The following is a 22,590-nucleotide window of genomic DNA, read 5'->3' on the forward strand; positions in this document are numbered from 1 at the left end:
GAATTTTTTGAGGAGCTAACAAGGAGGGTCGATGAGGGTAGTGCGTTTGATGTAGTCTATATGGATTTTAGCAAGGCTTTTGATAAGGTCCCGCATGGCAGACCGGTCACGGAAGTAAAAGCCCATGGGATCCAGGGCAAAGTGGCAAGTTGGATCCAAAATTGGCTCAGAGGCAGGAAGCAAAGGTTGATGGGTGTTTTTGTGACTGGAAGGCTGTTTCCAGTGGGGTTCCTCAGGTCTCAGTACTAGGTCCCTTGCTTTTTTGTGGTATATATCAATGATTTAGATTTGAATGTAGGGGGTATGATTAAGAAGTTTCCAGATGATGATACTAAAATTGGCTGTGTTGATACTGAAGTAGAAAGCTGTAGACTGCAGGAAGATATCAATAAACTGGTCAGGTGGGCAGAACAGGGGCAAATGGAATTCAATCTGGAGAAATGTGAGGTAATGCATTTGTGGAGGGCTAACAAAGCAAGGGAATACACATTAAATGGTAGGACACTGAGTCGTGTAGAGGAACAAAGGGACCTTGTGTGCAGGTCTACAGATCCTTAAAGGTAGCAGGCCAAGTAGATAAGGTGGTTAAGAAGGCATACGGAGTACTTGCCTTTATTAGCTGAGGCATAGAATACAAGAGCAGGGAGGTTATGCTTGAACTGTACAAAACACTAGTTAGGCCACAGCTAGAGTACTGTGTGCAGTTCTGGTCACCTCATTACAGGAAAGATGTGATTGCACTAGAGAGGGTACAGAGGAGATTTACCAGGATGTTGCCTGGACTGGGGAATTTTAGCTATGAGGAAAGACTGGATAGGCTGGGTCTGTTTTCTTTGGAACAGAGGAGGCTGAGGGGAGACCTTATTGAGGTGTGTAAAATTATGAGGGGCCTAGATAGAGTGGACAGGAAGGACCTATTTCCCTTAGCAGAGGGGTCAACAACCAGGGGGCATAGGTTTAAAGTAATTGGTAGGAGGTTTAGAGGGGATTTGAGGGGAAATTTCTTCAGAGGGTGGTGGGGGTCTGGAACTCACTGCCTGAAAGGGTGGGAGAGACAGAAATCCTAACCACATTTTAAAAAGTACTTGGATGTGCACCTGAAGTGCTGTAACCTACAGGGCTACGGACCAAGAGCTGGAAAGTGGGATTAGGCTGGATAGCTCTTTGTCAGCCGGCACGGACAGGATGGGCCGAAATGGCCTCCTTCTGTGCTGTAAAGTTCTGTGATTTCTAACATGGCACACTGGTGTCAGCAGAAAGCTAGGGCAGGTTCCCTCCCCCATTGGCCAAGAGGGACCTGAAGAAAAGGAAACCCGAAAAGGTAATGTATTATAAGCTAAATCTTAAATTTACTGATGGTTTAAGTAACACTTGAATTAAAAGGGGGGTGTTGAAAACTGTTGGGGAAATTATTTGTAATGTTTTTGGATGAATTGGTGAAGAATACACACACACAGGAAAAAAAAAGACATAAATTTGAGAGCTATTTATTTTGCGACAAACTGGTCAAAGGAAGTAACGGTAGGAATGAAATGTGCTTTGACACCTTGTCCGTCCCCCCCCCCCCCCCCCCCAACCCTGTTTGCAAGTGAAATTTTAACTTTGTAAAATTGGAATGATAGGACAGCCTCCTTGGCTGAGTTTTGACCCTTTTTTGGGGGCTTAACCAGGATTGCATACTGACTAGAAGTGAGTGTCAACAGACGCCTGTCATAAGAACAATGTGGTTGTTATTCGGATAGTTGGAAAAGATGAGTCTTTGAGGTGACCTATTTGGTGTTTCTATAGTTATCAAGGACACAACAACAACAACTTGCATTTACATAGCGACTTTAACGTAGCCGTCCCAGGGCACTTCACAGGCACGTTATCAAACAAAATTTGACCCCGAGCCGCACGAGATATTTGGGACAAAGGCAAAATACTGTGGATGCTGGAAATCTGAAAAAAACCCAGCAAATGCTAGAAATACCCTGCAGGTCAGGCAGCATCTGTGGAGAGAGAAACGACGTTTCAGGCCTTCCCTGTTGCTAAATTGTTTTCCAAAAGAGAAATTGTTCTGCCAAGGCAATTCACCCTGTGCACCAAACTTGACGTAGTCATGGTCTTGAATACTTGCAATTTTTTTACTTCATGGTAAACAAAGAGGAGGGCTACTTCCTTCACACTCTAAGTAATGGCTAACGTACTATACAAAGCTCGGTGGGAAAGTAAGCTGTGAGGAGGACACCGAGGCTGCAAAGGGATATAGACCAGTTAAGAGTGTGGGCAGGAATGTGGCAGATGGATTTTAATGTGGGGATGTGTGAAATTATCCGCTTTGGTAGGAAGAATAGAAAAGCAGAATATTTTTTAAAAGGTGAGAGACTAGTAAATGCTGGTATGCAGAGGGATTTGGGTGTCCTTGTAGACGAATCACAGAAAGTTAACATGCAGGTGTACAGCAAGCAATTAGGAAAGCAAGTAGTATGTTGGCCTTTTATTACAAGGGGGTTGGATTAAAAGAGTAAGGAAGTCTTGCTGCAATTATATAGGGCTTTTGGTGACGTGACACCTGGAGTACTGTGTATAGTTTTGGTCTCCTTACCTAAGGAAAGATATACTTTAGAGGGGTGCAACAAAGGTTCACTAGATTGATTCCTGAGATGAGAGGGTTGTCTTATGAGTAGCGATTGAGTAGAATGGGTGATCGTATAAGATGCATTGAAACATATTGACAGGGTAGATGTTGAGAGGTTGTTTTCCCTGGCTGGAGAGTCTAGAACTAGGGGGCACAGTCTCGGGATAAGGGGTCGGCCGTTTCAGACTGAGATGAGGAGGAATTTCTTCACTCGGAGAGGGTTGTGAACCTTTGGAATGATCTACCCCCAAGGGCTGTGAATGCTGAGTCGTTGAGTATATTCAAGGCTAAGATTGATAGATTTTTGGACTCTAGAGGAATCAAGGGATATGGAGCTCGGGCAGGAAAGTGGCGTTGAGGTCGGAGATCAGCCATGATCTTATTGAATGGCGGAGCAGGCTCGAGGGGCCGTATGGCCTACTCTTATTTCTTTACATTCTCACTTCGAAGTGCTCCATTGGAAATGCAGTTACATGTGTTGCCTGAGGCCACTATCATAGAAATTTATCGTGTCTCAACTGGGATTTTTTGTGCCTGCGGCCATAGTATGGGGAGGTAAGCAGGGAGGAGGAAGAGAGCTAGAGAACTGGAAATGTAACATTTTCTTCTGGACATTTCTTGGTGTCTCACCTCAGTGGGCATGTGGCTAAAATATTCTCCGCTTCTTCCTGCCTGTCCCTTTCTAAACCGGCTGCCGTTTTTCTTTTCCTTCCTGTGTGGAAGAGTTTGGTCTTGGCTTTGGTGCTTCTTCACAGTGATGACTGAGATGGAAGATGATGGTGTAGGGATCACAAGTCCAGTTCCCACCAGTCTATGGCGCTGCATATTAATTGGGTGAGTTACCAGGACACTTTCTCTCGGCCCCCCCCCCCCCCCCCCCCCAAATATATAAATCCGTTTGTTTTCCTTCCGGTGTTTATTTGCCACATGATCCTTCGGGTTACCTCCTTGCTGTGCACCTGTCTCTGATCATGAGGAGAGATTGGCAGGCAACCGGTTCCCAGGCTTTTGCTGGTGATGCTTGGCAGTTAGCAACTAGGGAGCACGCAATCATGGCGCAGTGTGACCCCCTCGAGTTTTACCCTCTTGTGGTGAAACCTAGAATATGCTTAATGAGATTGGTAACGTATTTGGATAATTGTGGGATAATTTCATTTTTATCTAAATCTTGGGAGTTACGCGCCTGTTGCATTTTGCAAACCAGTTTGAGTCACCACATCAAATTCTTGCCACTGTCATTTTCTGGTTACTCCCTCGTGCATGTTGATTCTCCTCTTCCTTCTTCGCTTCCATGCTATCAATCATCACTGTCCCCATCGACTCCCGCACTCTGGCTTGTGATGATTTAATTTTTAACATGAGCGCTAGTGAATCTGCCCAGCAGTTTAGATGAGACACCTCCCTTGATACGAATACCAGTGAGTTTGTATGCTGAGCCTGGACTTCAATGTAATTGTGCTTTTTGAGACCGAAGTTTTGGAGAGATTTGTGCAAATGCTGAGAGGAACAGGTGGCAAATTTGAGCAGGCTATTTGACTGACGCTGTGGGTGTAGCATTACAGAACACTGATTGATTGAAAATGTTCGGGTATGAAAATGGTTTGGAGGTTTTAGAGATCTGTGGACTGAAATGATGAAAGATTGTTTGGGACATGATGGTTTGGGTAATGTCTGGGGAGAGCAGCGCACCAAACCTCAACAGTGGAAATGTGGGGGTGCATAATGAGATTTGCTTGATTACCTTTTGGGGGATCAGAGAGTATTGGTACAGAAACTTGTGTCTGCTATTTAATCTCCTGAGGGACTACGTGATGGGGCAGGTTGTACACGGTATGTGGAGGGATGGGCAAAATGGCCTTTGTGCTTTTCCACAAGTTGTAAAATTTACTTAACTTGCAATCAGATGGCGCCAGTATTTATGTTGAAGTTTCCTCTCTTGTAATAGAGATGTGAGTAAGTCAGAATACATGCCTAGGAAATCAGATCCCCGCCCCATTAAATTTTAATCAGCAAGCCAAGAAACTGAGTAAAACCAATTTTTTTCCCTTTTTTTGGATAGAATTTAAAATTGCAGTATCTCTGTCTTAAGCTTAGATTCTTGTGGTTATTAGAATTGTAAGCTGTGCTACCCTGTTGAGCTGTGGTCGCTCTGGCTTCAGTAGTTCTGTGGGCTTGGTGTTGCAAGTACTTGAATCTGTTATTGTGAATTTGACATGTTTTGGGAGAGAGAGAGAGAGAGACAGCACATTTTTCAAGTCTGGCTGTGGTTGAGCAGGTCATCAGTGGGGCATCTCCACTGCAGGTTATTGGGTTGCATTGTTGGTGCCCATACATTCCTAAGATTTGATGGAATGGGAAACCTGCCACAGTACAAATATCTGCTTGTAGTGGCTATGTACAAACTAGTCCTTGTTCAAGGAAAAAAAACAGTCCAAGCTACCCATACAAGGCCAGATGCTCGTCCAGAAATGCAGGACACAAATTCCTCCTTTGTGCTTTTCATTCCCATCCCATCCCATCGGAGTCCTACTCATTAATTACCACTGTCCTTGCTCACCTACAATGGGGAACGAGGCGTTTATTGAGGTTCCTGCAGGTTGCGTGTTCCAGTGAGAGACTCCATGAAGGGGACTACCCAGCCGACTCATTGGTGCTTAAGAGTTAGCTGGAACTGAGTGGGGAAGAATATCAGCTCCAAGTGACAGGTCAACCAACCCCTCTGGGTCCCACTCATGAAATAGGCTGGCTTGTCCATCATTAACGAGGCTCCTTACAATGATGGAGGGAACATCAGTGCAGGGACAGGCTGTATCAATCCTTACTATATCAATTTTAAAACCATCTTCATTGTTTTTCAATATCCTCATAAAGAAAGAAATTAAACTTTGTTTTAGTTAACTGTTTAATGATATTTATTTTACCAAACCATTTCTGTCCACATCTTAATAATCTCTGCTGATTTTGTGCCCTAATCAAACCTGTTCTGTGGCATGAATGCCCCTGTTAAACTGGCGTTAACCCTTGAGGGTGGTTATCTCGCTTGTCTGGGTAAAGTGTTAATCTCTGTCGTGTTAATACGGCGTTCCTGTTTGGCAGGATAAGGTTCAACTGAAAGCCGCACCCAAACGTTGCTTATAGCCAAAGTACATTTAACTATAGCATTTTATTGAGCCCTGCCTGATCCCTCCTCGTTACATTCTGTAATCCCCTTGGTCTCGTTCAGCAACATTTCCGCAGCCCTCTTTCCTGTTGGGTTTTTTCATTTGACACCCATTTCCCATTTTTCATTACTTTTAATGTTGGGCATTGTTTGCCTTATTTTTAATAACTCCTCCAATCCCTTTTGTTACGGCCTCTGGAAAATACCTCCTCTGCAGCACAACGTATTGTGTACTTGCCACGTGCAGTATCGAGGGCGTGGCATGGCTTTCGAGTAATAAATGATCGTAATCGGGGCTAATACATCAGAGAGCCTTCCGAGCCCTACTGAATTTGGATGACCAGCCATGATCGCATTGAATGGCGGAGCAGGCTCGAGGGGCCGAATGGCCTACCCCTGCTCCTATCGTCTATGTTTTTCTATGTTTCCGGCATGTGAGCCGTGCGCCTCCTGGCAGTGTGATGTTTCTCCATGGGTAATAAGCAACCACGTCGGTTTGTGCTACATGTTGTAGACTTGCAGGGTTGTTGGAGATGGGAGACTCGGTTGGGGGGGGGGCGGGGAAATAATGCCCTTTGAACTCATGGGACTGAGTTGCAAAATGATGGGATGAAAGATTCCTTTCTCTGACACCTCTGTGTGTGAGTGGCATTTGAGTATTCTGGTCCAGTAGATGAAGGTCCACAGCAGAAAAACCTCACCATTTCAGCAGCCTTGCTCAGGAAAGCAATGAAGGCTGGTGTTTTTTTAATTATTCATTCATAGGATGTGGGTGTTGCTGACAAGGCCCAGCATTTATTGCCCATCCCTAATTGCCCTCGCGAAGGTGCTGGTGAGCCGCCATTCCAGAGGGCAGTTTAAGAGTCAACCACATTGCCGTGGGTCTGGAGTCACATATAGGCCAGTCTGGATAAGAATAGCAGATTTCCTTCCTTACTGATGCTAGCTTTTTAAAAAAAAAAATCCAGCTTTATTTGAAGTCAATTATCCAGGCCTCTGGATTACTAGTCCGGCAACATAACCACCATGTTACTGTACCGATGTGGGAAATAGTGTTTGATTGTCTGGAGTTGGGATTAAGGGATTTGGCCTACCTCTGAACAATACTGTACCTTCACCTTGAGGATGACATTCAGTGCTAAATGTGCAACATTAATCTGTTGTATCCTCCCCCTCCCCCTTTACCCCGATGGGCACTGAAGTAATTTGTGGGATTTATTAGAAAAAGCTGCCGAATGTTTTCAAGAACAATGTTTTGTACCATGCTATTCAACAACAACAAAAAAAGGTAAAATGAAATAAAATAATTGCCACTTCCATCCTGAGCTGTGGAAACACAACAGCGGCAACTCCTGGACCGTTTGATATTGAATCTATTGATGATGTGGGAGGCGTTTCAAGCGACTTTGAAGCTGTGACATTCGATATCCGTGTGACCATTGCTCTAATCACTGGAACTGTGACCACTTTTAAAGTGGATCCGCCGGCGTCAGAACGAGAAGAGGTGTTTGAATTCTCTTCGGCAAATGCAGCCCTATCTGGGAGTTCTCTGTTGTCCTGGCAAGCGGGGAGCTAGAGTTAAGCCAAACTCTCTTGCTATATTGGCTCAAATTAATAATGATGTGCAATTGCCATTTACCATCATTTTTGCACCCTAAACTAATTGGACCTGGATTTGAGACTGTCCAAATGTGTTTGACTTCAGAGCTTCACGAACTGAGTTTGCTTCATTCGTCCGCACCCGCCCCGCCGGTGAAGAGAGTGCGCTAACCAATGATCCTTCTGAGCTGCGCGGCACTGGGAAAGGTCCCGCGCAGGCCGCTCACCGATTTCACCGCTGTAAATACCGCGCATGTGCGGAAATTTAAAGGGACCGCGCACTAAAAGAACCAGGCCGCGCAGAGCAAAGCGCAGCTCACGGGGGAGCATTGGTGCTAACCCACCACAGTAATCAGTTACTCTCGCTATTTCCACCACCACCCCACCCCCCCTCCTTTCTGAAATTTCTCCACGATGGCCAAATAAACACAAGGCTGTGTTCATCAGTGGCAAATTCTGCCACTTCACTGGTCCAGCAGGCAGCTTGTGAAAAGTGCCGAAATGAGTGACATTTAAACACTCCCCCTTTATCAGCATCACCAATCTGACTTTTCAAAAGGAGGTGCCTTTATTTAGCCACTTTTCACAAATTGGCTTCTGAACTCTCCTCGTTTAATAAGAATGCTAATGCATCTTCATTCGATAAGTGCCATCAATTATCAAGTGTTTCACCTGCCCACCTTGGGTGGCACTTTGAGCGACCCATGCTTGACATTGTGTAGTGCCGTGGGTGGTGATTGACTCATCCTTGCGAAGTGCACATTCCAGTAAAGCAGCTGCTGCTGTTTGAGCAGAGATGGTATATCGCACTGTAGAAACATTATTGTCAACAATTAGGGATGCCTAATTCCGCCGAGCTGGTAACGAGCTACTGAGGTGCATGTCTGACTAAATCTCGGGGCTCCGCGAAGACCCAAATCTTCGCTGCCATTGAGACGGGAGGATTTAACGTTCTTATCAAGTAGAACAGAACAACAACAACCACCTGCATTTATATAGCACTTTTAACGTAGTAAAACGTTCCCTGGTGCTTTACAGGAGCATTAATCAAACAAAATTTGATACCGTGCTACATGAGATATTAGGACATCTAACCAAAAGCTTGGTCGAAGAGGTAGCTTTTAAGCAGCCTCTTCTCCCGCCCCACCCCCACCACTACAGCAAGAAGCTTGCTTTAGCTCATGGCATTTTTAGATGATGTAAGTCCAGATATGTAAAGTCATAGGCCTAGAAATTCAGTGCCCTTAGCGCCGATTTTGCGGCGCTAGAGGGCCTAGCGCTGCAATTGGCGCCGGCGCCGAAATTGCCTGGGGCCCTTCCGCCGCGGTAGACCGGTAGCGCTGCGTTGGCACCGATGACGTCATCGGTGTGCGCAGCGTCCCGGTTGCCATGCCGACGGGCCCCAGCGCCGAAATTCAGTTGCGGCCGCCTCGCCCATGGCAGCCGCAACTAAGACTCTGGCAACAGAGTCTTACATGACTTTGCGCCGGCGCATTAAAGGCACCGCGGCGGCCGGCCGCTTTCCCGCCGGCCGCAGCTCCCTCCCCGGACTTCCCCCCCCCCCCCACCCGGAACAGAAGCAAGCCCGGCACTTGTCCGAGGTGCCGGGCTCATTTTTAAAAAGATTTTCGCGGGCCGCGGCCGGGTGCAGGCAGCTCCTCCTTAAGGGAAGGAGGAGGCCTGCACTTCCCGAACCTGCCGCACCGCAGCGGGCGCCGCAGCGCCGGAATAGCGCCGATATTCAGCACGTAGCGCCAGTTTTCAGGCGCAAACAGCTCTCAGCAGCGCCGGAAGCCGTTTGGGTGCAGAATTGGTGAATTTTGGGCCCGACCAGCGCGACTTAGCTCCGGCACTAACTTCCGGCGCTAAAGCCCTGGCTGCGCCAAAACTCAATTTCTAGGCCATAGACTTTCTCAGTGACTCTGAAGTGCCAGGTGCTAATCGTAGGTGGTGAAGGGTAATTATTTTTACTTCATTCTTGGGATGTGGGTGTCGCTGGCAAGGCCGGCATTTATTGCCCATCCCTGGTTGCCCTTGAGAAGTGGGGTGGTGAGCCGCTGCCTTAAACCGCTGCAGTCCCGTGTGGTGAAGTGCTGTTAGGGAGGGAGTTCCAGAATTTTGACCCAGCGACAATGACTGAATGGTGATATTTGTCCAAATCAGGATGGTATGTGACTTGGGGTGGGGGGGGGGGGGGCAGTGATGGTGTTCCCATGCAACTGGTTGCCTTGGTCCATCTAGGTGGAGGAGGACATGGGCTTGTGAGGTGCCGTAAGCATGCTCTGTTTTCAAGGCTCCTTCTTGCAATGATCGAAGTGGCTGTGTTTCTGAGCTTGAGTAGTTCTTGCACCCCTGATTGACTTTGGACATATTGACAGTGTCCACTCAAAATAGGCCATTCAAAACTTGAGTAAGGTCCATCATGGAATACCCTGTGAGCAACGTTCCCCCTAAGCTGCGTGGGTGCGCGGCCATGCACCGATCGGGAGGTCCCGCGCAGGCCGCTCACCAGCTGTTGATGCTGGAGCAGATACAGCGCACGTGCAGCCACGCAGCAAGTTTAAAGGACCTGCGCACGGAAAGAAAAAAATTAGAGGCAATATTGCCTGTAAGTATTTGAGATACGCAGGGAAACTTGCATCACTCGGATGCTATCCAGCCTGGATAGCGCTAAAGCCGTCTGCTTAATTTGTGCATGTTTTCTATTGAAAGTAGATTGCTTCCTGGTGTGGGGCAGTGGGGAAGAAGAGAGGAGACTGCCTGGTAAAGACTAGCAATGATCACTTTATTCAATAATGCACTCGTCAATGTTAGTGCATTTTTATAAATTGCAAATCAGTAAAACAAAAAATGATTCTGAACACTTAAACTTAGCTACAGTGAAAGATGACAAATTCAACCGTTCAGCAATATTGGTAATGGAATTATGATTGATTGTGCCACCAACTGTCTACCTTTGCAAACGTATTCCTCCTCCTCTAGGGTTGGCCATTTTCATTGTGAACATGTTGAAGGAAGTGAACCCGTCTACGTTGAGACTAATTTATTTGAAAGCATTTCCATGCCTCCTGTGGTGATTTTTTGACGTGCAGAGTCCGCATCAGAAGGAAGAGGGAAAATTGCTCGAGTTAATTTGATGCCAGTCTTGATCACGTTGCTGGGAGTGTGGAAACACATCATCTGCTTTGCTTCTGTGCTGGGAGAGGTGAAAGTAAGGGGTAGAAAATACAAGGATGGAAAGAATACTTCTGAACCTGTTCTGTAAATGTAATTATTCCAGTTACATGTACTTGTTAATTTTATTGCAGGAGAGGCTCACAGCACAAAGAATTGGTTTAAGTGAGACGTTTCTCCTCGATGAAACAATGAAGCAAAATGACACACTCGCTCAGAAGCAGATGCAGTTACAACTCGGTAAGACCTTTTTTTAGTTAGCAGCAACGGGAATCTTCGCAGGTCAGGCAGCATCTGTAGAGATTAGAAACAGAGTTAACGTTTCAGGTCGATGATCTTTCATCAGAACGGGAAAAAGTTAGAGATGTAACCGGTTTTAAGCAAGCAGGGAAAGATGTAAGGGAGTAAAGAGCAAAAGGGAAGGTCTGTGATGCGGTGGAAGGCAGGAGAGATTGAATGACACAAGGGATGATAGTACAAAGCAAAAGGAGATGGTAATGGGACAAGTAAAGAAATATAAAAATAGGAGCAGGAGAAGGCCATTTGACCCCTCGAGCCTGCTCCGCCATTCACTAAGATCATGGCTGATCTTCTACTTCATCTCCACTTTCCTGCACTATCCCCATATCACTTGATTCCCTTAATATTCAAAAATCTATCGATCTCTGTCTTGAATATACTCAGCAACTGAGGCTCCACTGCCCTCTGGGGTCGAGAATTCCAAAGATTCACCTCCCTCTGAGTGAAGAAATTTCTCCTCCTCTCAGTCCAAAATGGCCCCTTATTCTGAGACTGTGACCCCTGGTTCTAGACTCCCCAGCCAGGGGAAACATCCTCCCTGCATCTACCCTGTCAAGCCCGTGAACCTTCGTTGCACTCCCTCTATGGCAAGTATATCCTTCCTTAGGAAAGATGGGTCTAGAAGAGGTGTAAATAGGAATAGCAGAATAATTTACACCTCTTCTAGACCTGCCTCTGGACTTGCTTAAAACCTGTTACATCTCTTAACTTTTTCGAGTTCTGAAGAAAGATCATCGACCTGAAACGGAAACTCTTGTGTTTCTCTCTCTCTCTCTCTCTCTCTCTCTCTCTACAGATGCTGTCTGACCTGCTGAGTATTTCGAGTATTTTCTGTTTTCATTTCAGAATTGCAGCATCCGCAGTATTTTGTTTTATGCAATGGGAATCTTGTTAGCTTTAGAATCTTTGTTGCTGGGGTGTGATTGACTTCATTATTTGATTGTATTTAATGATCAAGAGGCTGTCACTAAGTCTCACCCAAGAATGTAAAACTCTTCTTCATTTAGCAGCATTTTTTTTAATGAATCCTAATTTCCTGGGGTTGTTTTCAGGAACGGTTGTCTTCCAGCATCTCGGGGCCCATTTGAAGCCAGGCATGCTGGTGTTTTGTGGGCTGATGAGGCTGTCATTTCAGCTTGGTCAAAAATGCAGAGGGTAATTTTTGGAACGATCAAAACCACTGAGGCTACTGCTCCAAGTTACGACTCATTTAAAACCTTGTTTGCAATTTGGGAAATTATTTAGGCTTCAAACTTTTTAACCAATTTTGAGAAAAAAATTGTAGGTGTGGAAAATTGGCAGAATTTGCCAAACTACAATTTTTTTTATAACAAATTTGATTTGAAAATCTCTTGGCTCACATGACTGCCAAGAAATCCTATAAAGGAAGTGTCATGCAATTATGGATTTAAAAAAAGGAGGGAGAAGCGCAATCTGAAAAAAATAAGTTGTGCATGACATGCATCTCGGGTTGGTCAGCATCTGAAAGACACGGCTAGATTAACACTTGGGGCTGGATTTTACTTACCGAGACGAGTTGGGGGCGGGACTGCTGCCTTCCCGCCCCCAGCGACGTCCAACGCACAGACGCTATTTTCCCCTGATTGGCCTTAAGTCCGCCCTGTGGGCTTGCCGGCCAATTAAGGGAAAACCGGTGTCAGATGATGCCAGTTAAGGGACATGAAACAATTTATTTTTGACATGATTTCACAGTGTTCGACAGCATTGAGGTGCTGTCAAACACTGACAATCACTGTACAAAGGTGAGCCCTTGCCCCCAGGTTCTCCAATGACTCTCTCTTTAGGATAAAACAGATGGCAGCTGCAGGTGAGGGTACAGAAACGATCTGTCACTTCTCCCAATGAGGTGAGGCCACACAAACACTTCAAAACTTGTCACCTACAGAAAAAATCTAAACACATTAAAACTGACTTTCCCAACATTTCCTTACCTCTGATATTCACCAGTGTCCCATTGCATCCTTCACACCACTCCTGCAGCTGTCATCTATACATAAACATTACAACAGACCCACAGCACACCTCATTTACCCTGGCGGGGTTCCCCGACGTTGGGAAACCCGCAGCAGAAGTTGCAAAATGGGAAAAAGCCTCTTAACAGGCAGTTAAGTGGCTAAAATCCTCTTCCCGCCGCTAAGAGTCGGGTCCCTGCGCAAATTGGGGACCCGACTCCTGGGAAGATTGGTTGGGAGTGGGTTCGGGACCCGCTCCCATTCTTTTTGATTTTCCCAGCAGTCCCGCCTCCAACCCCGCGCCTCCTCAGGGCTGGTAAAATCCAACCCACTGAGTGGGGCCCTTCAAGAAAGAACAAACTTCCATTTAAATCGCACCTTTCACAACCTCAGGGCGTCAAAAAGCACTTTACAGCCAATAAAGTACTCTTGTATTGTAGTCACTGTTGTAATGTGGGATAAACGCGGCAACCAATTTGCACACAGCAAGCTCCCACAGACAGCAATGAGATGTGCTATTTTTATTCATGTTGGCTGAGGGATAAATATTGGCCAGGATACCGCGGAGAACGCCCCTGCTCCTCTTCGAGTAGTGCCGTAGGATCATTTACATCTACCTGAGAAGGCAGATGGCACCTCAGTTTAACAACTCATCCAAAAGACGGCACCTCTGACAGTGCAGCACTCCCTCAGCACTGCACTGGGAGTGTCAGCCTGGATTATGTGCTCAAGTCTCTGGAGCGGGACTTGAACCCACAACCTTCTGACTCGGGCGAGAGTGCGGCCCACTGCTGACGCCTAAGAACTGACATTCGTTTTTCGATTAAAGGGTCCCAGCTGAAACATTAACTTAGCTTTTTCTTTCAAATACTGACCAACTTGCAGTGTGTTTCCAGTGCGTTTTTTTTTTTTTACTTTCTGAACAATTACATATTGCTTAAACTTAATGTTATTCTGTCAATCAATGCTTAGAGAAGATGGAGGAACGTGTGCACCTTTTTGACTTCTACCCTTATTTGGTAGTGGCAAAGAGTGTGTTCCCTTGGAGGTGTATCGCCCCTCCTCTATTTGCTTTCATCAATATAGTTGTAGACTATAGCACCAGGAATTGCTTTTTAGTGCAAATTACAAAGACTGTTCATGCATTTTCCTTTATCCCCTGAAGGGGCATTTGTGTTATTTATGAAGCCTTATTGTGCAATATGTTAGCCATGCAATCCTTAACGGGATTAGCAGCTCCACATTTACCAGTGTCTCCATTTTTTGTTTGACTGGTTAACATCTCTGCAGAAAGTCCCAAATGGTGCATGAAATATTGAAGAATCAGTGAAGTAACATTGGTCGCTGTGGGGAAAAGTTGATGCACTTCAGGGGAAGCTAGATAAACACGAGGGAGCAAGGAACACAGGAAACTCTTTGGTATCCGGCACCGATGGGACTGGCGTGTTGCCGGTTGATCAAAAATTCCGGATGACGGAGAGGGTTATCTACCGAGGCTATTTTTAACAAAGAAAAATAAAAAAAATCAAGAAATGTGCAGTATACAGTAATTGGGTACTCACCTACAGAATGTTGTGTTCAATGGATGGTGGAAGATGCTTGATTAAGTACAGTACTGCCAGTTGAGGGTAATGCAATGCAATGACTACCAGCAGCGTGGGAGACACACAGTACCCCTGTAAAATGGCGGATCAGAAGAGACTACCGGCAGCGTGGGAGAGTCAGACTCCTGTTACAGGGGTATTGAGGTGTTCCGACTTCCGACAGTGCCAAGAAGCTGAGTAGTGGCAGTTTGGAGAACTACCCCCACTGACTAACTCGGCCACCGTGGGAGACTCGGACTCGGCAACATTGCCGGTTATTGAGGTGTTGTGTTGTTTTTGGAGTGAGAATTTTGCTGGTTAATAGAGAATTCCGGTGCCGTTTAAACGAGAGTTTCCTGTAGAAGGATATGTTGATGGGTTAGATGAAGAGGGGTGCGAGGAGGATGGTGTGGAGCATAAACACCGGCATGGACCTGTTGGGCTGAATGGCCTGTTTCTGTGCTGTAGATTCTATGCAAGTGTCGGCCATATCATAATCTGTTCCACTTCTCCTACACCCCTGTGCTAATGGGTTCATTCTTAATGGTAACCATGGTTGGAAGGATGCCACAGAGCAAACAGTGAGATGGAGCGAGTTATACTAGGCTGCGGTTTGAGCAGCTCTCCTGAAGAATGGATCACTTGCCTTTTCTACAGCCGAAGAATATTGTTTGACCGATGAGAGGGGGATGTGGGAGAGGCGGGGAGGGGATCAAATTAAAAAAGATAGAAATAAAACCAATATTTTCATCGTGAGATTTTGTGACAAGGGTTTAGTTATCCTCTCGCTGGAGAAGTAAGTGACAATCGTGCTGTTTGACGTGGTCAGGGATTGACAGGAAATGTAAGGGTATTAAAGGATCCCATCTCACAGCAAATTTCTATCACAGTCTGTGTGGCACAGAACACATCAACATTGACCTCTGTCTGAAATTCTCTCTTGGAAACCTATTATTTAAGTCTTCAAAGTATATTTTTAAAATAAGAAATGTTACATTTTGGTTAAACTAGAAAAGTATAGAAACCAATGAGCCCTTTCTATCTCTTCCATCAGCTTGATTCAGAGAGGCCAGTCATTTTAGACTTGCCTTATAACTGCCTGGTGACCACATTTAGAAAGTAGAGCATAGGATGTAACTACTGCAAATGACAAATCCCCCCAAAGTCCTCTCCCAAACTACTGTAACTGGATGACCAATTTGCTATGTTTTAGGTTTGTATCTGAGGGAGATTGAAATTCAAAGTATGGTGAGAATTTTATCTGTGATCTTGTACTTATTTCATGTAGACTGTCACCCCATCTGAAAGTGCTTCTTGACTACCCTTTGAATCCTTGAACCTTGCTTGGTTAAGCCAGTATGGTGTGTGTTGGTTTGAATAATTGAAGCCTTGCACAACATTCGCTGATGTTTCACTGGAGTTTTATTTTTTGGGATGGTGGCGGAGGGGGGGGCGGGGTGCGGGAAGTGAGACCATTTTTGGAGATCCTCTTCAGCTTTTTAAATTTCACGGGTTTGTTATTCAAGCCCAGTGCAAGTGTGTGGCAGTTTTCTGTATAACGTGGAACAGTTTTGTATGGATTCACCACAGGAACAGAAGTACCACAGATGATTTAACAAGTATTTTTACATGTAATTTGATATCAGTATATGCGCCTAATAAAATGCCATCACAGCCAGTGGACAGTATAGGCTTGTTTGGATTTGGCATTCAACTGTCTACAGAAGGTTGCAGTTTAACCCATTTTGTTGCAGAATATTTTTCAGTATTCAGAAAATCTCCCCCAAAAAAGTGAAACTTGATCTTACAGTACCGAACAGAGAGAGCTCAAAACAATGCAGCTTATTTCCCACAGGTAGGCTGACTGGATCATTCAGAGGTGCAGGACTGTGTGAAAATTGACTCTGCTAAATGCACGTTTTCACCATCCAAGTGAAACCTTTCACTGTACAGAAGTACTTGCACCTTATTCACTTGTTAATATTGGGGGATACGGAATGGGGCTTTCAAGAGAGTCGATTCTGGTAAATCCGAGAAGGAGCTGTTCAATCAGCACCACTCATTTGCAATCACTTAACCATTCAATGAATCTTCTTAACCATAATGTTTTGTTAAAAAAGCTTTGGATGTTTATTCACTTTGTATGTTCATGAAGTTTAAGGCATCCCTAGAGCTATACCTCTCCTTCCTTCCTTCAATACTTGTCAGAATTCACATCTCCGACTCCCTTTATCTGCTGCCTAGTTCTCAATCACAAACAGCCGCAGGGTTATTAATTCTAGAATCGCAAATCAAACTCCAGGATATCTTTCTGAAAGCCTGTGGAGGTGAATCTATATAACATTTTTAATGATTTATTTGGATATTTATTCCTATTATTGAACTGAAACTCTTTCAGCACATAAATATAGCCAAGATTATAGTTAACAAACTGTTTAACTTTGGCAGTGAACATCAGACTAGAAGACAAAGACACACTCCATAGGCATTGACCACAATTTGAGATGAGAAGCAACTTTTTTTCCCTCCATAAGAGAAGACACCTCTTTAAAAAGGAGCCGGTTGCTATCCTTTGAGACAGGGGATTGAAGCTTCTTACTATTATCGATGTTGCTTGATTGATTTATTTTCTGTCTTGTCCACTATTCATGAAGTATAGTTCCACAGTGACCTTCCAGTATATCGCACAGCTTACTCGTGCACAAACGTTGACGGTGGGCTATTCTCATTACGGGAGTGGGGCATTACCGCTGAGCTGATCCTGTTCTTGCACGATATCCATAGGCACTCACTTCCAGCAGGGAATATAGGACCAGGAGTAGGCCATTCAGCCCCTCGAGCCTATTCTGCAATTGAATTCGAACATAGTTGATCTGCATCTTAACTCCATCTACCTGACTTGGTTCCTTGATACCCTTGCCTAACAAAAACCTATCAATCTCCGGGTTCATGGGATAGGAAATGGGAACTGGAACCCTAGGCGGTTCCTGGAAGCTAAGGGAGGAACTTTATGTTGTTTTAAAAGTAGGGGATCGTCTTGTGGTGTGGGAGGAAAGACGGTGATAGAAAATCGACAAATGGATTCTGGACAGAGCAGGCTTGATGGGCCGATTGACCTGTCAGAGCCCTGAATTTTCTCCCCTTGAAGCATGGTGGAAAATCTGAAATTTAAAAAAAGGTCCACCGTCTAAAGGAAGAAAACGGGTTACTGTTTTGGCGATGTGAAGGTCCTCTGCCTGAAATGGTAATTTGCCTTTTTTCTTTTGGATTCTGAAACACCTGCCGTGCATTCCAACACTTTTGTTGTAATCTGATTGCACTTATGTAGCAAGTGTGCAGCATGCTGACTATTGAAGGATTTGCCTTGTACTGATGCGATGCCAGTAATTCTTGACATACACAGGAAAATTTTAATGACTGCCTGACCAGGCCCCTGAGAAGGAACCTCCTTCGGGACAGAATGCATCTTCCGAGGTGGAGGAAGTAATTCATCTTGTTGTAAAGCCCGTTACTGTGTGATTGGAAAGTGTTGGTGCCTGGATGTGAATTATTAGCAAAACACCGAGCAGCAATTGCTGAGGGTTTTTGGAAATTGAGCTCTAGGTGAAATATCGATCACGGGATAGAAAGGCATCTTCATCCAGCTCGGCATATGATTACTTGGATAGATGCATCCAGACAGGGTCACGTGTACCGTCCTCGCTGGCAAAGGATGAGCTAGCCTCTCCTCCATCTTGGATTTGTGTCCCTTCGTGGTGTACGGGGCTGAGTGAGTGTGAGCCTGTGCGCTGGAGGTTCTGTCAGGCTGAGCCTGAAGTAGGAATTGGGAGGGTCCAATAGCTGGGTGAGATGTTGCAAGTCTTTCTATGTGGCGGGGTGGGATGCGCAGGTGGGTGGGGGAGGGGTTTAGGAAGGCTTGGCTGGGAATCTGGGATTGAAGCCACATGCATCATAGAGGTTGGATACAGAGATTGGAGCTGAAGACTGTGCGTACATGACTAGACCCAGGGATGAGACCACAGAGGTCTTGTCTTGGGATTGCCATGTGCCTCTGTGAAGCAAAATCAGTTGGGCGGAAACTGAAGGACTATAAGTTTGACCTCCTGCACAGAATGAGTGCGTGTGCAGAACGGGCACACTTCTGGTCAAGCTGAACATCCTGCTGCATAAATCTATCCCACTCTTTGGAAAAAGATCAAGTGCATTCATCACTTGCTGCACCAGGTGGCAGTTTATTCCTTGAGTTCATAGCCCAGTGCTGGTGATGAGAAGTTCTTTCTAAACTTGTTCATTTTGCACATTTCTGGTGTTGGGCAAGTGCCCAGTTGTTCCAGCTTCCAGATGGTATCGGCTGTTTATTTTGCGGGACACCTGAATTCTGTCTCTTTGTGCTCGTCAAGAGCTGGCTGCCTTTACTGCACGGTGATCTCGAATCATTTAAGAGATTTTTATGCACTACGGCAAGTTTAATTCTCTTTCTGAACTCCTGGAGCTGCATGTTTTCTGATTCTAAGCAACCGCAGGCATTTCTGGGGCTTCTGCCAGTAGATTTCTAAGACATCTGCAGTCACTTGGTCGGTGGTGTTGAATTGCAGTCGAAGGTGGGGCACACTAATCTCATTTTAACTCCTTCGCCAACCCATCGACTTAACACTGCCTCGATCTAGCAGTGTGACAAATTGTCCCATCTTAGTTTGTGTAAATGGCAACCTACATGAGAACTATGATTCAGCAAAAATGGTAGCGGGTATGGTTGCTAGAGTTGTACCAGAAAGAGTGCAACATTAATCGTCAAAATTGAAGATTTTATGAAAATAAATGCAGAATCGAATGAAGGGTGGATGAGGGTTCCCAAAATCTTTTTTCTTTTTTCCCCCCTCCCCTATCCTTGACTGAAATTGTCCACTATTCATGAAGTATAGTTCCACAGACACCTTCCAGTATATCGCACAGCTTACTCGTGCACAAACGTTGACCGTGGGCATTGGCAGGCTATTCTCATTACGGGATTTTGGCATTACCGCTGAGCTGATCCTGTTCTCGCATGATATCCATAGGCACTCACTTCCAGCAGGGAATGTAGGACCAGGAGTAGGCCATTCAGTCCCTCGAGCCTGTCCCTCCATTCAATTAGAACATAGCTAATCTGCATCTTAACTCCATCTTACCCGCCTTGGTTCCGTGATCCTTGATATCCTTGCCTAACAAAAATCTATCGTAGAAACATTAAAAAATTGGACCAAGAGTAGGCCATTCGGCCCTTCGAGCTTACTCCGCCATTCAGTATGATCATGGCTGATCCTCTATCGCAATACCATATTCCTGCTCTCTCCCCGTACCCCTTGACGCCTTTTGCATCTAGAAATCTATAGATCAATCTCCGGGATCATGGGATAGGAAATGGGAACTAGAACCCTGGGTGGTTTTTCCCTTTCTAACTCAATGGCACTGAAGTAAGTTCTTGCACTTGTTGCACAACTCTTTGAGATCAGGAAACCAGAGGTTGAGTTCAAGACTTTTTGGTCTGCATGGGCTGGCAGCTCAGTAAGCCTTTGGAGAACCCAAGTGCTCTGTTTTTTATAAATGTGTGTGTGTGTGTATAATTAGTTAGCCTGTTATAAGTCTCTCCTCTGAATTTTGGATTAGTAGAAGTTGTTGGATCACAAAATATTCACCATTTAAAAAAAGAATCTTTCCATAAGCTTATGGCTTTCGACAGTTTACTTGATTCGTTGACGTGAATTGATAAAATAAGTCTGCGTTTGTGTCATTTCCAGAGTACAAAATAGCATACTTGAGAAGTATCTGATTGAGATAGCAAGTCACAGTTTAGTTAATAGTTTCTAAATGAACAATCAGCAGAGATTCGTCTTTCATTCAGACATGTAAGAGAGTTGTGACCCTGCCTTACTTTTTTTGATAAAAGTGTGTTGGGACTTTCTTTGCTCTTCGGTTCTTTCTCTCCAATTACCCTTCATTAAACAATCATCCCAAGTTGATCAGCTTCCGAAAGCTCCTCGAAATGAAGTGGAGCTTTGCATTCCAAAGTCACTGGGGCCAGAGATGAAAGCAGTTTTTTTTTTGAGGGATAATTTGGTATTTGTCTAGATTTTATCTGGTTGTTAAAAGTGTTAACTGATTCGTCACTTCTAGTTGATAACTCTCTTCCAATGTATTTTGTTTCTTTATTGCCTTCCTTAAAAGGAGAGTAAATCCTAATGTACTCTGGTACAAGTCACCTGCCTACAATTAATCCTGTAAAACTGTGTGGTATTGCTGTGGTTTAGAAAGCGCAGAAGGGAATATGCTGCTTTTATGCAGCATTTAATAGAGCCATCTTATTTTCTAAGTTGCATAAAAATAGGCATTGCACCGGGACTGTTTTGTGGATGAAGCTCCCTTTCATTTACATTCTAATCCATTTCCTGCAACAAGGGTGAACCCACTTTCCAATGAAGAAGGGATCAGAGTCCAACAACTATATTCTTTCCTAACGTCTAATTCCAAATGCATACTGACTCAACTCTACCACTACCTCCCTCGACCCCTCCACGGTCTCTGATATGCCTTGTCTGACACCCAGCACTGGAAAAGCAGCAATTTCCTCCAACTAAATATTGGGAAGACCAACGTCTGTATCTTCTGTCCCTACCCCTAACTCCATTCCCTAGCCACCGACTCGCCCTCTCCCTGGCCACCGAGTTTGAAGCAGGCCATTCGCTACCTTGGTGTCGTATTTGACCCCGAGATGAGCTTCTGACCGTATATCCATAACATCACCAAGACTGCCTACTTCCACCTTTGTAACATCGCCTGACTCCACCCCTGCCTCAGCACATTTGCTGAAACCCTCATCCATGCCTTTGTTAGCTCTAGACTTGACTCTTCCAATGCTCTCCGGGCCGGCCTCCGATTTTCCACCTTGCATAAACTTGAGCTCATCCAAAACTCTGCTGCCCGTGTCCTAACTCGCACCAAGTCCCGTTCACCCATCACCCTCTGTGCTCGCTGACCTACATTGACTCCCGGTCCGGTAACGCCTCAATTTTAAAATTCTCACCCTTACTTTCAAATCCTTCATGGCATCGCCCCTCCCTAGCTCTCTAACCTCTTCCAGCCCTGCGTTCCTACGATTCTGGCCTCTTGCGCATCCCCGCTTTTAATCGCTCCACCATTGGTGGCCGTGCTTTCAGCTGCCTACGCCTGAAGCTCTGGAATTTCTTCTGCCTCTCCACCTCTCTTTTTCCTTTGTTGAGATACTCCTCAAAACCTACCAAGCCATTGATCATCTGTCCTAATATCTCCTTACGTGGTTCAGTGTCAAATTTTGTTTGGTAACACTCCTGTGAAGCACCTTGGGACGTTTTACTGCATTAAAGGTGCTATACAAGTACAAGGTGATGCACTTGCAGTGCCTTAAAGTACTGCACCCCTCGAGCGTACCTGCTTTTCTCCAAGTTGACCTATGGACTAGATCACATTCTCAGCCATCACATTTCAAAGACTTGAGCTCCCATGACCTGGTCAGCGGGTTGTTAATGAAGTGGGGCGGGGGGAAGAACATGTGGCCCTTTGTTGTATTTTTGAAAAGTACTTTTTTAAATTAGGTTTTTATTCAGCTTTTTTCCCAGACCTTTCTCTTTTCCGTTGTGCGCAAAAAAAAACAAAAAAAAAAAACCAGCCTTGCGATTGGTGGTAACCCATTCCCATCATTCTGTGCTGTATGGAATGGGCCTATGAAATCCACAGAAATGAATTTTTTTTTTCTAGGAATCCCAAATGGAATGCACAAAATAGTGGCTGAAGGCACATCAATAGAGTTGTGTCCCTTGGTTCAGGAAGGAGAAAAATATTCCCCCGCAACACATTGCACTTCCAGTTACCCCAAAGCATGTCAACGGTGGTTCCTTTGCAATTGTTTTTAAAGCAATGGCCCAGAAATTCGGGTCGGGGTCTTCCCGCGGGTGCAAGCCCCCGACCTGCACTTACCTAGTGCACTGGCCGTTGTGCTGTGGGCCCCTGTGGAATTCCCATCCTGGGCCTGCTCCAACTGCCGACGCGCAGTGCTTGCGTATCCCAGGGGCGCAGTTAGTTCGATGCGTCCCCTGGGATCACGTGGGCCATGGAGAGCCAATCGGAGCAGGGAAATGCCCATTCATAAGTTTGACAGGAAGAGCTGTC

At 45.3% G+C, this 22,590-nt stretch overlaps 1 long non-coding RNA gene across 24 annotated transcripts in view; it reads left to right on the forward strand.

The window, feature by feature from the left end:
- Positions 1 to 22,590, forward strand: part of LOC147105863 (uncharacterized) — a 272,831-nt gene that overhangs the window by 184,949 nt on the left and 65,292 nt on the right. For 22 of the 24 annotated variants that reach the window (XR_015081613.1, XR_015081608.1, XR_015081610.1 and 19 more), the window contains 2 exons: positions 10,362 to 10,590; positions 10,688 to 10,793. This is a non-coding gene — a long non-coding RNA (uncharacterized LOC147105863). Of the gene's footprint in view, positions 1 to 3,226; positions 3,455 to 10,361; positions 10,591 to 10,687; positions 10,794 to 22,590 lie in introns of those variants that run through there. The other 2 variants (XR_015081627.1, XR_015081629.1) reach the window with 2 other exon arrangements.

Source organism: Somniosus microcephalus, chromosome 17 (assembly GCF_052327205.1).
Source record: "Somniosus microcephalus isolate GS21.2 chromosome 17, FLI_Smic_1.0, whole genome shotgun sequence".
Classification (NCBI taxonomy): domain Eukaryota; kingdom Metazoa; phylum Chordata; class Chondrichthyes; order Squaliformes; family Somniosidae; genus Somniosus; species Somniosus microcephalus.